This window comes from Nerophis ophidion, linkage group LG08, assembly GCF_033978795.1.
Source record: "Nerophis ophidion isolate RoL-2023_Sa linkage group LG08, RoL_Noph_v1.0, whole genome shotgun sequence".
NCBI lineage: Eukaryota > Metazoa > Chordata > Actinopteri > Syngnathiformes > Syngnathidae > Nerophis > Nerophis ophidion.
This window is the reverse complement of record NC_084618.1, coordinates 48652-63023: the sequence shown is the minus strand read 5'-3', so window position 1 is coordinate 63023 and position 14372 is coordinate 48652.

Below are 14372 nucleotides of genomic sequence, written 5' to 3'. Positions count from 1 at the left end.
CGCCCCCTAGGCGGGCACGCCGTAGGACCGAGCCCCTGTCGCTCCGGCCCTGGGAAAAGCCCCGAGAGGCTGGGTCGAATCAGGTCTTTCAATTTTTATGTTTGTCCATCCATGGTTTAAATGTCCCGAAATGTGTCCGGGATAGCGCCCCCTGGCCGGGCGCGCACTCAGGACCGAGCCCCTGTCGCTCGAGTCCTGGAAGTCCTTAAGAAAGAGGCTGGTCTGAAATCAGGTCGAAAAATTTTTTATGTTTGTCCATCCATGGTTTAAATGTCCCGAAATGTGTCCGGGATAGCGCCCCCTGGCCGGGCGCGCACTCAGGACCGAGCCCCTGTCGCTCGAGTCCTGGAAGTCCTTAAGAAAGAGGCTGGTCTGAAATCAGGTCGAAAAAATTTTTATGTTTGTTCTTCCAGGGTGTCCATGTCCCTAAATGTGTCCGAGATAGCGCCCCCTAGGCGGCCACGCATGTCCGCGTGAGCCCCTGTCCTCAGAGCCTGGAAGAACCATTCGAAAAAAGAACCATCGAAAAGAGGGGGAAAATCCAACTTTTGAGTCCCAAAATAGCTCACTTTGACTCGGACACATTTCCTGCCAATTCGGCCTGTCTAAGCCTGGCGCACCTACTAACGTGATGGGGGTGTTTTGGTAGACCTGGTAAAAACAGGGAAAATCGAAAGAGGCTTAAAGTAGGCTAGAACTCAAGCCTCTCTCGTTGTTGGACTTAGAAAAAATCCGGCTCGAAAAATAAATCCCATTGAAATGCATTGGGCTTGGCGCTGGGATTTTTTTCTAAGTATGTGAACGAAAGAGGCTAAGGAGGCTGGAAGTTAGGCCTCTCTCGTTGTTGGACTTAGAAAAAATCCACTTTTTTTGCACGGGATTTTTTCTAAGTGTCACATGGAAGAGGCTAAACAGGCTGGAGGCCAGGCCTCTCTCGTTGTTGGACTTAGAAAAAATCCCAAAAGTGGACACTCTGACAAAATCACGCATGTTGACACTTAGGCAAAAAATCCAACTTTTGCTCCACGGAAGAAAGAGGCTAAGGAGGCTGGAACTTAGGCCTCTCTCGTTGTTGGACTTAGAAAAAATCCACTTTTTTTGCACGGGATTTTTTCTAAGTGTCTCATGGAAGAGGCTAGACAGGCTGGAGGCCAGGCCTCTCTCGTTGTTGGACTTAGAAAAAATCCCAAAAGTGGACACTCTGACAAAATCACGCATGTTGACACTTTGGCAAAAAAGCCAACTTTTTTGGACTTGGCCCGGCTTTTCTTCCATTTGTCCCCCACTTGGGCTGGTTCACTCCTGGGTATCTTTTGGTCATTCCCGGGGGCCCCGGAGCTCGCGCAGCTCGCTGCGGGACTTCTGGAACTCCATCCTGGGTAGGATTTTTAAACAATTTCGGACCTTTTTCCAACTTTTTCTCAAATTGTCCCCCACTTTCGCTGGTTCACTCCTGGGTATCTTTTGGTCATTCCCGGGGGTCCCGGAGCTCGCGCAGCTCGCTGCGGGGCTTCTGGAACTCCATCCTGGGTAGGATTTTTAAACAATTTCGGACCTTTTTCCAACTTTTTCTCAAATTGTCCCCCACTTTTGATGGTTCACTTCTGGGTGCCTTTTGGTCATTCCCGGTGTTCCTGCGGCTCGCGCAGCTCGCTGCGGGGCTTCTGGAACTCCATCCTGGGTAGGCTTTTTAATCAATTTCGGACCTTTTTCCAACTTTTTCTCAAATTGTCCCCCACTTTCGCTGGTTCACTTCTGGGTGCCTTTTGGTCATTCCCGGTGTTCCTGCGGCTCGTGCAGCTCGCTGCGGGACTTCTGGAACTCCATCCTGGGTAGGATTTTTAAACAATTTCGGACCTTTTTCCAACTTTTTCCTCAAATTGTCCCCCACTTTCGCTGGTTCACTCCTGGGTATCTTTTGGTCATTCCCGGGGGTCCCGGAGCTCGCGCAGCTCGCTGCGGGGCTTCTGGAACTCCATCCTGGGTAGGATTTTTAAACAATTTCGGACCTTTTTCCAACTTTTTCTCAAATTGTCCCCCACTTTTGATGGTTCACTTCTGGGTGCCTTTTGGTCATTCCCGGTGTTCCTGCGGCTCGCGCAGCTCGCTGCGGGGCTTCTGGAACTCCATCCTGGGTAGGATTTTTAATCAATTTCGGACCTTTTTCCAACTTTTTCTCAAATTGTCCCCCACTTTTGATGGTTCACTTCTGGGTGCCTTTTGGTCATTCCCGGTGTTCCTGCGGCTCGTGCAGCTCGCTGCGGGACTTGTGGAACTCCATCCTGGGTAGGATTTTTAAACAATTTGGTACTTTTTCCTCCTTTTCCTCCATTTTTCCCCCACTTTCGCTGGTTCACTTCTGGGTGCCTTTTGGTCATTCCCGGTGTTCCTGCGGCTCGTGCAGCTCGCTGCGGGACTTGTGGAACTCCATCCTGGGTAGGATTTTTAAACAATTTGGTACTTTTTCCTCCTTTTCCTCCATTTTTCCCCCACTTTCGCTGGTTCACTTCTGGGTGCCTTTTGGTCATTCCCGGTGTTCCTGCGGCTCGTGCAGCTCGCTGCGGGACTTGTGGAACTCCATCCTGGGTAGGATTTTTAAACAATTTGGTACTTTTTCCTCCTTTTCCTCCATTTTTCCCCCACTTTCGCTGGTTCACTTCTGGGTGCCTTTTGGTCATTCCCGGTGTTCCTGCGGCTCGTGCAGCTCGCTGCGGGACTTGTGGAACTCCATCCTGGGTAGGATTTTTAAACAATTTGGTACTTTTTCCTCCTTTTCCTCCATTTTTCCCCCACTTTCGCTGGTTCACTTCTGGGTGCCTTTTGGTCATTCCCGGTGTTCCTGCGGCTCGTGCAGCTCGCTGCGGGACTTGTGGAACTCCATCCTGGGTAGGATTTTTAAACAATTTGGTACTTTTTCCTCCTTTTCCTCCATTTTTCCCCCACTTTCGCTGGTTCACTTCTGGGTGCCTTTTGGTCATTCCCGGTGTTCCTGCGGCTCGTGCAGCTCGCTGCGGGACTTGTGGAACTCTACCCTGGGTGGGATCATATGATTTTCAACCCATTTTGGACCTTTTTCCGACTTTCCCTCCATTTCCCTCCCACTTTCGATGGTCCACTCCTGGGTGTCTTTTGGTCATTCCCGGGGGTCCCAGGGCTCGCGCAGCTCGCTGCGGGGCTTCTGGAACTCCATCCTGGGTAGGATTTTTAAACAATTTCGGACCTTTTTCCAACTTTTTCTCAAATTGTCCCCCACTTTTGATGGTTCACTTCTGGGTGCCTTTTGGTCATTCCCGGTGTTCCTGCGGCTCGTGCAGCTCGCTGCGGGGCTTCTGGAACTCCATCCTGGGTAGGATTTTTAATCAATTTCGGACCTTTTTCCAACTTTTTCTCAAATTGTCCCCCACTTTTGATGGTTCACTTCTGGGTGCCTTTTGGTCATTCCCGGTGTTCCCGCGGCTCGTGCAGCTCGCTGCGGGGCTTCTGGAACTCCATCCTGGGTAGGATTTTTAAACAATTTGGTACTTTTTCCTCCTTTTCCTCCATTTTCCCCCCACTTTCGCTGGTTCACTTCTGGGTGCCTTTTGGTCATTCCCGGTGTTCCTGCGGCTCGTGCAGCTCGCTGCGGGACTTGTGGAACTCCATCCTGGGTAGGATTTTTAAACAATTTGGTACTTTTTCCTCCTTTTCCTCCATTTTTCCCCCACTTTCGCTGGTTCACTTCTGGGTGCCTTTTGGTCATTCCCGGTGTTCCTGCGGCTCGTGCAGCTCGCTGCGGGACTTGTGGAACTCCATCCTGGGTAGGATTTTTTAACAATTTGGTACCTTTTCCTCCTTTTCCTCCATTTTTCCCCCACTTTCGCTGGTTCACTTCTGGGTGCCTTTTGGTCATTCCCGGTGTTCCTGCGGCTCGTGCAGCTCGCTGCGGGACTTGTGGAACTCCATCCTGGGTAGGATTTTTAAACAATTTGGTACTTTTTCCTCCTTTTCCTCCATTTTTCCCCCACTTTCGCTGGTTCACTTCTGGGTGCCTTTTGGTCATTCCCGGTGTTCCCGCGGCTCGCGCAGCTCGCTGCGGGGCTTCTGGAACTCCATCCTGGGTAGGATTTTTAAACAATTTCGGACCTTTTTCCAACTTTTTCTCAAATTGTCCCCCACTTTGGCTGGTTCACTCCTGGGTATCTTTTGGTCATTCCCGGGGGTCCCGGAGCTCGCGCAGCTCGCTGCGGGACTTCTGGAACTCCATCCTGGGTGGGATTTTTAAACAATTTGGTACTTTTTCCTCCTTTTCCTCCATTTTCCCCCCACTTTCGCTGGTTCACTTCTGGGTGCCTTTTGGTCATTCCCGGTGTTCCTGCGGCTCGGGCAGCTCGCTGCGGGACTTGTGGAACTCCATCCTGGGTAGGATTTTTAACCAATTTCGGACCTTTTTCCAACTTTTTCTCAAATTGTCCCCCACTTTTGATGGTTCACTTCTGGGTGCCTTTTGGTCATTTCCGGTGTTCCCGCGGCTCGGGCAGCTCGCTGCGGGGCTTCTGGAACTCCATCCTGGGTAGGATTTTTAAACAATTTCGGACCTTTTTCCAACTTTTTCTCAAATTATCCCCCACTTTGGCTGGTTCACTCCTGGGTATCTTTTGGTCATTCCTGGTGTTCCCGCGGCTCGTGCAGCTCGCTGCGGGGCTTCTGGAACTCCATCCTGGGTAGGATTTTTAAACAATTTCGGACCTTTTTCCAACTTTTTCTCAAATTGTCCCCCACTTTGGCTGGTTCACTCCTGGGTATCTTTTGGTCATTCCCGGTGTTCCCGCGGCTCGCGCAGCTCGCTGCGGGGCTTCTGGAACTCCATCCTGGGTAGGATTTTTAAACAATTTCGGACCTTTTTCCAACTTTTTCTCAAATTGTCCCCCACTTTTGATGGTTCACTTCTGGGTGCCTTTTGGTCATTCCCGGTGTTCCCGCGGCTCGTGCAGCTCGCTGCGGGGCTTCTGGAACTCCATCCTGGGTAGGATTTTTAAACAATTTCGGACCTTTTTCCAACTTTTTCTCAAATTGTCCCCCACTTTGGCTGGTTCACTCCTGGGTATCTTTTGGTCATTCCCGGTGTTCCCGCGGCTCGCGCAGCTCGCTGCGGGGCTTCTGGAACTCCATCCTGGGTAGGATTTTTAAACAATTTCGGACCTTTTTCCAACTTTTTCTCAAATTGTCCCCCACTTTTGATGGTTCACTTCTGGGTGCCTTTTGGTCATTCCCGGTGTTCCTGCGGCTCGTGCAGCTCGCTGCGGGACTTGTGGAACTCCATCCTGGGTAGGATTTTTAAACAATTTCGGACGTTTTTCCAACTTTTTCTCAAATTGTCCCCCACTTTTGATGGTTCACTTCTGGGTGCCTTTTGGTCATTCCCGGTGTTCCTGCGGCTCGTGCAGCTCGCTGCGGGGCTTCTGGAACTCCATCCTGGGTAGGATTTTTAATCAATTTCGGACCTTTTTCCAACTTTTTCTCAAATTGTCCCCCACTTTTGATGGTTCACTTCTGGGTGCCTTTTGGTCATTCCCGGTGTTCCCGCGGCTCGTGCAGCTCGCTGCGGGGCTTCTGGAACTCCATCCTGGGTAGGATTTTTAAACAATTTGGTACTTTTTCCTCCTTTTCCTCCATTTTCCCCCCACTTTCGCTGGTTCACTTCTGGGTGCCTTTTGGTCATTCCCGGTGTTCCTGCGGCTCGTGCAGCTCGCTGCGGGACTTGTGGAACTCCATCCTGGGTAGGATTTTTAAACAATTTGGTACTTTTTCCTCCTTTTCCTCCATTTTTCCCCCACTTTCGCTGGTTCACTTCTGGGTGCCTTTTGGTCATTCCCGGTGTTCCTGCGGCTCGTGCAGCTCGCTGCGGGACTTGTGGAACTCCATCCTGGGTAGGATTTTTAAACAATTTGGTACTTTTTCCTCCTTTTCCTCCATTTTTCCCTCACTTTCGCTGGTTCACTTCTGGGTGCCTTTTGTTCATTATCGGTGTTCCTGCGGCTCGTGCAGCTCGCTGCGGGACTTCTGGAACTCCATCCTGGGTAGGATTTTCAAACAATTTGGCACTTTTTCCTCCTTTTCCTCCATTTTTCCCCCACTTTCGCTGGTTCACTTCTGGGTGCCTTTTGGTCATTCCCGGTGTTCCCGCGGCTCGCGCAGCTCGCTGCGGGGCTTCTGGAACTCCATCCTGGGTAGGATTTTTAAACAATTTGGTACTTTTTCCTTCTTCTCCTCCGTTTTTCCCCCCACTTTCGCTGGTTCACTTCTGGGTGCCTTTTGGTCATTCCCGGTGTTCTTGCGGCTCGTGCAGCTCGCTGCGGGACTTGTGGAACTCCATCCTGGGTAGGATTTTTAAACAATTTGGTACTTTTTCCTCCTTTTCCTCCATTTTTCCCCCACTTTCGCTGGTTCACTTCTGGGTGCCTTTTGGTCATTCCCGGTGTTCCCGCGGCTCGCGCAGCTCGCTGCGGGGCTTCTGGAACTCCATCCTGGGTAGGATTTTGAAACAATTTCGGACCTTTTTCCAACTTTTTCTCAAATTGTCCCCCACTTTGGCTGGTTCACTTCTGGGTGCCTTTTGGTCATTCCCGGTGTTCCCGCGGCTCGCGCAGCTCGCTGCGGGGCTTCTGGAACTCCATCCTGGGTAGGATTTTTAATCAATTTCGGACCTTTTTCCAACTTTTTCTCAAATTGTCCCCCACTTTTGATGGTTCACTTCTGGGTGCCTTTTGGTCATTCCCGGTGTTCCCGCGGCTCGTGCAGCTCGCTGCGGGGCTTCTGGAACTCCATCCTGGGTAGGATTTTTAAACAATTTGGTACTTTTTCCTCCTTTTCCTCCATTTTCCCCCCACTTTCGCTGGTTCACTTCTGGGTGCCTTTTGGTCATTCCCGGTGTTCCTGCGGCTCGTGCAGCTCGCTGCGGGACTTGTGGAACTCCATCCTGGGTAGGATTTTTTAACAATTTGGTACCTTTTCCTCCTTTTCCTGCATTTTTCCCCCACTTTCGCTGGTTCACTTCTGGGTGCCTTTTGTTCATTATCGGTGTTCCTGCGGCTCGTGCAGCTCGCTGCGGGACTTGTGGAACTCCATCCTGGGTAGGATTTTTAAACAATTTGGTACTTTTTCCTCCTTTTCCTCCATTTTTCCCTCACTTTCGCTGGTTCACTTCTGGGTGCCTTTTGGTCATTCCCGGTGTTCCCGCGGCTCGTGCAGCTCGCTGCGGGACTTGTGGAACTCCATCCTGGGTAGGATTTTTAAACAATTTGGTACTTTTCCCTCCTTTTCCTCCATTTTTCCCCCACTTTCGCTGGTTCACTTCTGGGTGCCTTTTGGTCATTCCCGGTGTTCCTGCGGCTCGTGCAGCTCGCTGCGGGACTTGTGGAACTCCATCCTGGGTAGGATTTTTTAACAATTTGGTACCTTTTCCTCCTTTTCCTCCATTTTTCCCCCACTTTCGCTGGTTCACTTCTGGGTGCCTTTTGTTCATTATCGGTGTTCCTGCGGCTCGTGCAGCTCGCTGCGGGACTTCTGGAACTCCATCCTGGGTAGGATTTTTAAACAATTTCGGACCTTTTTCCAACTTTTTCTCAAATTGTCCCCCACTTTTGATGGTTCACTTCTGGGTGCCTTTTGGTCATTCCCGGTGTTCCTGCGGCTCGTGCAGCTCGCTGCGGGGCTTCTGGAACTCCATCCTGGGTAGGATTTTTAATCAATTTCGGACCTTTTTCCAACTTTTTCTCAAATTGTCCCCCACTTTGGCTGGTTCACTCCTGGGTATCTTTTGGTCATTCCCGGTGTTCCCGCGGCTCGGGCAGCTCGCTGCGGGGCTTCTGGAACTCCATCCTGGGTAGGATTTTTAAACAATTTCGGACCTTTTTCCAACTTTTTCTCAAATTGTCCCCCACTTTGGCTGGTTCACTTCTGGGTATCTTTTGGTCATTCCCGGTGTTCCCGCGGCTCGCGCAGCTCGCTGCGGGGCTTCTGGAACTCCATCCTGGGTAGGATTTTTAAACAATTTCGGACCTTTTTCCAACTTTTTCTCAAATTATCCCCCACTTTGGCTGGTTCACTCCTGGGTATCTTTTGGTCATTCCCGGTGTTCCTGCGGCTCGTGCAGCTCGCTGCGGGGCTTCTGGAACTCCATCCTGGGTAGGATTTTTAAACAATTTCGGACCTTTTTCCAACTTTTTCTCAAATTGTCCCCCACTTTGGCTGGTTCACTCCTGGGTATCTTTTGGTCATTCCCGGTGTTCCTGCGGCTCGTGCAGCTCGCTGCGGGGCTTCTGGAACTCCATCCTGGGTAGGATTTTTAAACAATTTCGGACCTTTTTCCAACTTTTTCTCAAATTGTCCCCCACTTTTGATGGTTCACTTCTGGGTATCTTTTGGTCATTCCCGGTGTTCCCGCGGCTCGCGCAGCTCGCTGCGGGGCTTCTGGAACTCCATCCTGGGTAGGATTTTTAAACAATTTCGGACCTTTTTCCAACTTTTTCTCAAATTGTCCCCCACTTTGGCTGGTTCACTCCTGGGTATCTTTTGGTCATTCCCGGTGTTCCCGCGGCTCGCGCAGCTCGCTGCGGGGCTTCTGGAACTCCATCCTGGGTAGGATTTTTAAACAATTTCGGACCTTTTTCCAACTTTTTCTCAAATTGTCCCCCACTTTGGCTGGTTCACTCCTGGGTATCTTTTGGTCATTCCCGGTGTTCCCGCGGCTCGCGCAGCTCGCTGCGGGGCTTCTGGAACTCCATCCTGGGTAGGATTTTTAAACAATTTCGGACCTTTTTCCAACTTTTTCTCAAATTGTCCCCCACTTTGGCTGGTTCACTCCTGGGTATCTTTTGGTCATTCCCGGGGGTCCCGGAGCTCGGGCAGCTCGCTGCGGGACTTCTGGAACTCCATCCTGGGTAGGATTTTTAAACAATTTGGTACTTTTTCCTCCTTCTCCTCCGTTTTTCCCCCACTTTCGCTGGTTCACTTCTGGGTGCCTTTTGGTCATTCCCGGTGTTCCTGCGGCTCGTGCAGCTCGCTGCGGGGCTTCTGGAACTCCATCCTGGGTAGGATTTTTAAACAATTTCGGACCTTTTTCCCACTTTTTCTCAAATTGTCCCCCACTTTTGATGGTTCACTTCTGGGTGCCTTTTGGTCATTCCCGGTGTTCCCGCGGCTCGGGCAGCTCGCTGCGGGGCTTCTGGAACTCCATCCTGGGTAGGATTTTTAAACAATTTCGGACCTTTTTCCAACTTTTCCTCAAATTGTCCCCCACTTTCGCTGGTTCACTTCTGGGTGCCTTTTGTTGATTCCCGGTGTTCCCGTGGCTCGGGCTGCTCGCTGCGGGACTTCTGGAACTCCATCCTGGGTAGGATTTTTAAACAATTTGGTACTTTTTCCTCCTTCTCCTCCGTTTTTCCCCCACTTTCGCTGGTTCACTTCTGGGTGCCTTTTGGTCATTCCCGGTGTTCCTGCGGCTCGTGCAGCTCGCTGCGGGACTTGTGGAACTCTACCCTGGGTGGGATCATATGATTTTCAACCCATTTTGGACCTTTTTCCGACTTTCCCTCCATTTCCCTCCCACTTTCGATGGTCCACTCCTGGGTGTCTTTTGGTCATTCCCGGGGGTCCCAGGGCTCGCGCAGCTCGCTGCGGGGCTTCTGGAACTCCATCCTGGGTAGGATTTTTAAACAATTTCGGACCTTTTTCCAACTTTTTCTCAAATTGTCCCCCACTTTTGATGGTTCACTTCTGGGTGCCTTTTGGTCATTCCCGGTGTTCCTGCGGCTCGTGCAGCTCGCTGCGGGGCTTCTGGAACTCCATCCTGGGTAGGATTTTTAAACAATTTCGGACCTTTTTCCAACTTTTTCTCAAATTGTCCCCCACTTTTGATGGTTCACTTCTGGGTGCCTTTTGGTCATTCCCGGTGTTCCCGCGGCTCGTGCAGCTCGCTGCGGGGCTTCTGGAACTCCATCCTGGTAGGATTTTTAAACAATTTGGTACTTTTTCCTCCTTTTCCTCCATTTTCCCCCCACTTTCGCTGGTTCACTTCTGGGTGCCTTTTGGTCATTCCCGGTGTTCCTGCGGCTCGTGCAGCTCGCTGCGGGACTTGTGGAACTCCATCCTGGGTAGGATTTTTAAACAATTTGGTACTTTTTCCTCCTTTTCCTCCATTTTTCCCCCACTTTCGCTGGTTCACTTCTGGGTGCCTTTTGGTCATTCCCGGTGTTCCTGCGGCTCGTGCAGCTCGCTGCGGGACTTGTGGAACTCCATCCTGGGTAGGATTTTTTAACAATTTGGTACCTTTTCCTCCTTTTCCTCCATTTTTCCCCCACTTTCGCTGGTTCACTTCTGGGTGCCTTTTGTTCATTATCGGTGTTCCTGCGGCTCGTGCAGCTCGCTGCGGGACTTGTGGAACTCCATCCTGGGTAGGATTTTTAAACAATTTGGTACTTTTTCCTCCTTTTCCTCCATTTTTCCCTCACTTTCGCTGGTTCACTTCTGGGTGCCTTTTGTTCATTATCGGTGTTCCTGCGGCTCGTGCAGCTCGCTGCGGGACTTCTGGAACTCCATCCTGGGTAGGATTTTCAAACAATTTGGCACTTTTTCCTCCTTTTCCTCCATTTTTCCCCCACTTTCGCTGGTTCACTTCTGGGTGCCTTTTGGTCATTCCCGGTGTTCCTGCGGCTCGTGCAGCTCGCTGCGGGACTTGTGGAACTCCATCCTGGGTAGGATTTTTAAACAATTTGGTACTTTTTCCTCCTTTTCCTCCATTTTTCCCCCACTTTCGCTGGTTCACTTCTGGGTGCCTTTTGGTCATTCCCGGTGTTCCCGCGGCTCGCGCAGCTCGCTGCGGGGCTTCTGGAACTCCATCCTGGGTAGGATTTTTAAACAATTTCGGACCTTTTTCCAACTTTTTCTCAAATTGTCCCCCACTTTGGCTGGTTCACTCCTGGGTATCTTTTGGTCATTCCCGGGGGTCCCGGAGCTCGCGCAGCTCGCTGCGGGACTTCTGGAACTCCATCCTGGGTAGGATTTTTAAACAATTTGGTACTTTTTCCTCCTTTTCCTCCATTTCCCCCCACTTTCGCTGGTTCACTTCTGGGTGCCTTTTGGTCATTCCCGGTGTTCCTGCGGCTCGGGCAGCTCGCTGCGGGGCTTCTGGAACTCCATCCTGGGTAGGATTTTTAAACAATTTGGTACTTTTTCCTCCTTCTCCTCCGTTTTTCCCCCACTTTCGCTGGTTCACTTCTGGGTGCCTTTTGGTCATTCCCGGTGTTCCTGCGGCTCGTGCAGCTCGCTGCGGGACTTGTGGAACTCTACCCTGGGTGGGATCATATGATTTTCAACCCATTTTGGACCTTTTTCCGACTTTCCCTCCATTTCCCTCCCACTTTCGATGGTCCACTCCTGGGTGTCTTTTGGTCATTCCCGGGGGTCCCAGGGCTCGCGCAGCTCGCTGCGGGGCTTCTGGAACTCCATCCTGGGTAGGATTTTTAAACAATTTCGGACCTTTTTCCAACTTTTTCTCAAATTGTCCCCCACTTTTGATGGTTCACTTCTGGGTGCCTTTTGGTCATTCCCGGTGTTCCTGCGGCTCGTGCAGCTCGCTGCGGGGCTTCTGGAACTCCATCCTGGGTAGGATTTTTAATCAATTTCGGACCTTTTTCCAACTTTTTCTCAAATTGTCCCCCACTTTTGATGGTTCACTTCTGGGTGCCTTTTGGTCATTCCCGGTGTTCCCGCGGCTCGTGCAGCTCGCTGCGGGGCTTCTGGAACTCCATCCTGGGTAGGATTTTTAAACAATTTGGTACTTTTTCCTCCTTTTCCTCCATTTTCCCCCCACTTTCGCTGGTTCACTTCTGGGTGCCTTTTGGTCATTCCCGGTGTTCCTGCGGCTCGTGCAGCTCGCTGCGGGACTTGTGGAACTCCATCCTGGGTAGGATTTTTAAACAATTTGGTACTTTTTCCTCCTTTTCCTCCATTTTTCCCCCACTTTCGCTGGTTCACTTCTGGGTGCCTTTTGGTCATTCCCGGTGTTCCTGCGGCTCGTGCAGCTCGCTGCGGGACTTGTGGAACTCCATCCTGGGTAGGATTTTTTAACAATTTGGTACCTTTTCCTCCTTTTCCTCCATTTTTCCCCCACTTTCGCTGGTTCACTTCTGGGTGCCTTTTGGTCATTCCCGGTGTTCCTGCGGCTCGTGCAGCTCGCTGCGGGACTTGTGGAACTCCATCCTGGGTAGGATTTTTAAACAATTTGGTACTTTTTCCTCCTTTTCCTCCATTTTTCCCCCACTTTCGCTGGTTCACTTCTGGGTGCCTTTTGGTCATTCCCGGTGTTCCCGCGGCTCGCGCAGCTCGCTGCGGGGCTTCTGGAACTCCATCCTGGGTAGGATTTTTAAACAATTTCGGACCTTTTTCCAACTTTTTCTCAAATTGTCCCCCACTTTGGCTGGTTCACTCCTGGGTATCTTTTGGTCATTCCCGGGGGTCCCGGAGCTCGCGCAGCTCGCTGCGGGACTTCTGGAACTCCATCCTGGGTGGGATTTTTAAACAATTTGGTACTTTTTCCTCCTTTTCCTCCATTTTCCCCCCACTTTCGCTGGTTCACTTCTGGGTGCCTTTTGGTCATTCCCGGTGTTCCTGCGGCTCGGGCAGCTCGCTGCGGGACTTGTGGAACTCCATCCTGGGTAGGATTTTTAACCAATTTCGGACCTTTTTCCAACTTTTTCTCAAATTGTCCCCCACTTTTGATGGTTCACTTCTGGGTGCCTTTTGGTCATTTCCGGTGTTCCCGCGGCTCGGGCAGCTCGCTGCGGGGCTTCTGGAACTCCATCCTGGGTAGGATTTTTAAACAATTTCGGACCTTTTTCCAACTTTTTCTCAAATTGTCCCCCACTTTGGCTGGTTCACTTCTGGGTGCCTTTTGTTGATTCCCGGTGTTCCCGTGGCTCGGGCAGCTCGCTGCGGGGCTTCTGGAACTCCATCCTGGGTAGGATTTTTAAACAATTTGGTACTTTTTCCTCCTTCTCCTCCGTTTTTCCCCCACTTTCGCTGGTTCACTTCTGGGTGCCTTTTGGTCATTCCCGGTGTTCCTGCGGCTCGGGCAGCTCGCTGCGGGGCTTCTGGAACTCCATCCTGGGTAGGATTTTTAAACAATTTCGGACCTTTTTCCAACTTTTTCTCAAATTGTCCCCCACTTTGGCTGGTTCACTTCTGGGTGCCTTTTGGTCATTCCCGGTGTTCCTGCGGCTCGCGCAGCTCGCTGCGGGGCTTCTGGAACTCCATCCTGGGTAGGATTTTTAAACAATTTCGGACCTTTTTCCAACTTTTTCTCAAATTGTCCCCCACTTTGGCTGGTTCACTCCTGGGTATCTTTTGGTCATTCCCGGTGTTCCCGCGGCTCGGGCAGCTCGCTGCGGGGCTTCTGGAACTCCATCCTGGGTAGGATTTTTAAACAATTTCGGACCTTTTTCCAACTTTTTCTCAAATTGTCCCCCACTTTGGCTGGTTCACTTCTGGGTATCTTTTGGTCATTCCCGGTGTTCCCGCGGCTCGTGCAGCTCGCTGCGGGGCTTCTGGAACTCCATCCTGGGTAGGATTTTTAAACAATTTCGGACCTTTTTCCAACTTTTTCTCAAATTATCCCCCACTTTGGCTGGTTCACTCCTGGGTATCTTTTGGTCATTCCCGGTGTTCCCGCGGCTCGTGCAGCTCGCTGCGGGGCTTCTGGAACTCCATCCTGGGTAGGATTTTTAAACAATTTCGGACCTTTTTCCAACTTTTTCTCAAATTGTCCCCCACTTTTGATGGTTCACTTCTGGGTGCCTTTTGGTCATTCCCGGTGTTCCTGCGGCTCGTGCAGCTCGCTGCGGGACTTGTGGAACTCCATCCTGGGTAGGATTTTTAAACAATTTCGGACGTTTTTCCAACTTTTTCTCAAATTGTCCCCCACTTTTGATGGTTCACTTCTGGGTGCCTTTTGGTCATTCCCGGTGTTCCCGCGGCTCGTGCAGCTCGCTGCGGGGCTTCTGGAACTCCATCCTGGGTAGGATTTTTAAACAATTTGGTACTTTTTCCTCCTTTTCCTCCATTTTCCCCCCACTTTCGCTGGTTCACTTCTGGGTGCCTTTTGGTCATTCCCGGTGTTCCTGCGGCTCGTGCAGCTCGCTGCGGGACTTGTGGAACTCCATCCTGGGTAGGATTTTTAAACAATTTCGGACGTTTTTCCAACTTTTTCTCAAATTGTCCCCCACTTTTGATGGTTCACTTCTGGGTGCCTTTTGGTCATTCCCGGTGTTCCCGCGGCTCGTGCAGCTCGCTGCGGGGCTTCTGGAACTCCATCCTGGGTAGGATTTTTAAACAATTTG